Consider the following 2,615-nt stretch of genomic DNA (forward strand, 5'->3'; position numbering starts at 1 on the left):
TAATTTCACAACCATATTAATAAATTTATAATTTCTAAAGATATAAAAAAATTATATTTTTTATATTCACAAACATTAAAGTCTTTATAATTATAAATATCTAATAAATATAATTATAAACCAAGTTTCCATCCAAAACATAATTATAAATATTCTCTTCAAAGCAAAATAAACATAATCCAAAACATAATTATAAATATTGTCTCCAAAGCAACATAAACATAATCCAAAATACTCAATTTTCATCTTCACACTCTTGTAAGTTGGGTTGGGAGAAGTTGGATTTTGGCAAAAAAATTATAAAAATACCCCTTGCCAAAAAAATAAAGTTCGACAAGGAAGCGCGCTCCGCCCTGCCGAAACCTGCGGTTTAAGCGGTGCGGGTTAGGCAGGCTTTTGTTCTTTGGTGGTCCCCATTTTCCAGCTTGACCCAACTTTTTGGCGGGTTATGCGGCCGACCCGACAGGTTTAAGTCCGTTTGCCAACCCTAGTTAGAGGTAATACAAATTGAATTTTGAATTAGAAGGTATTATAAGTAGAAAGAAATTAGTATTTTTGTCCATAATAACATTACGGAAATATAAATCTTTTAAAATTACGTCAGTTTTAATTTGTTCTAATATTATAGATTATGGCACAAAAAATTTATGAAATCAAACTACTTTTACAAAATGCACGTAGGAGACAAAAGTCTCTGTTCGCTAAAAAAAATCAAAATCTTCGTAGGTAAAAAAACAAATAATAAAAAATAAATATAAAATCTTAAAAAAGTATGCATATAATAATATATTTTATGTGAATAATATTATAGAATTATTTTTTAGTTATATTTAATTTTAAATTTAATATATTTCTTAAAATTTTATGAATTTATTTAAACTATATTATTTTATTAATTTTATTTTTTGTAGAATAGAAAGATAAAGAGAGATAGAGAATGAGAGAAAAAAAATAAAGAAGAAGACCAAGGAGAGAGAGAGTTTGTTAATTTTGAAAAAATTATTTTACTTGAGATGAAAAAATATTCTATGACATATTTTAGTTTGTCAAATTAGTAATATAAAATATAAATTATCTATTATATAGAGTAAGAAGGATAAAAAGAAATAGAGAACGGGAGAGAGATAGATAAGAGGATGGAGAATGGGAGTTTACTAATTTTGAAAAAAAATATTTCATCTCAGTTTTAGTAAGAGAATGTCACTGACACATTTTGGTTGTTAAATTAATAATATAATATAACCAAGGTTCGAAAAACCGGACCGGTCATCAAACCGCTCTAGTTACTGGTTCATTGGTTCACTGGTCCAACCGGTTTAACCGGTGGTTCAACCGAAAAAACTGTTTTAAAATAAAATAATAAATAAATTATAAATAAACATTCTAAAATATAATTATAGTATAATATAAATATTAAAATAATTTTCAAATTTAACAACTACATTAAATGTCATTAATCAAAGTCATATACTCTTATTAATATACAAACTCAAGTTAAATAGTATAAAGAAATATCAAATATTAAATGTCAACATAAAGATTTATCAATCATCAAAACCTCAAGATGTTCTTGTGAGTTTCTTTTTTTTTTCTGAGAAAGACAAGGTTTCCCCTTGTCCAAGGCACCAGCGACTAGTATTCACCTCAGACAATTCTGGAACATGAGTAAGCTCTTCACCTCTATGATCCTATCATTAGTCTTTTGGTTTAACTTGTGTAGCCGAATAATTTGGCTGGGGGATTTAAATTATCGGGTAGCCCTTTCTTATCGTGCAGCGAAAGCTCTTGTTGAGATGCATAACCGGAAGGACTTGTTAGAGAATGACCAAGTATGTTGCTTTCTTTTTCCCCATTGCTCCTTTCTCAAATCTTACCTTACTCATCATTTGATATCTTTTGCTTTCAGCTGCGAATAGAGCAGAGGCAAGGTCGAGTATTCGAAGGATGGAACAAATGGAAAATATACTTCCCTCCCACATACAAGTATTCAAACAACTCAGGCAGGTATGCAGGAGATGGAAGACATTCAAAACAAAAGAGAACTCCAGCATGGCAGTGTTCTTAGTTCTTACCACCATCACCTGTATCAATCCGAGAAGTCGTTAATGGAAATACAAAACAATCAAAATAATGCATGCTTTTTTTCTCAAGGTGTGATAGAATCTTAGGGCATGGGAGAGGTCTTCACCAATTATCTTACGTTCGTGGGGAGTCAAGATTCTCTGATCATAGACCTGTGTAGAGCATATTCTCAGCAGAAGTTGATCAAAGAAGCTCTAGTGGCCAAAACATTTCAGCAAAACCAGCATTCAACATTCCAAAACCAGCAAAACCAGCAACTACAAAACACTAAAATCTGCCTACAGCATTAAGCATTTAGCACATTATGAAACATTCCAAAACACTAAATCTTCACCCAGTAAAATCAGCAACTACAAAACAAAGCCATTAGCAAATTTGAACAAAAAAAGTAGGAGCCATCAGCAACTAGTAAACCAGATAACAAACTAACAGAGCCATCAGTAAACTAACAGAGCAATCGAGCCATTGAGCAATTCAGCCATATCTGCCTCAGGCATTCAGCCATTCAACACAAGGCAATTCTGCCTACAGCC

General features: G+C 31.2%; 1 long non-coding RNA gene across 1 annotated transcript; it reads left to right on the forward strand.

The window, feature by feature from the left end:
* Positions 1,590 to 2,047, forward strand: LOC110270315. Its single transcript, XR_002359716.1, has 3 exons — positions 1,590 to 1,665; positions 1,721 to 1,829; positions 1,907 to 2,047. It is a non-coding gene; the product is annotated as an uncharacterized LOC110270315 (long non-coding RNA).

The sequence above is a fragment of the Arachis ipaensis genome, chromosome B03 (assembly GCF_000816755.2).
Source record: "Arachis ipaensis cultivar K30076 chromosome B03, Araip1.1, whole genome shotgun sequence".
Taxonomy (NCBI): Eukaryota; Viridiplantae; Streptophyta; class Magnoliopsida; order Fabales; family Fabaceae; genus Arachis; species Arachis ipaensis.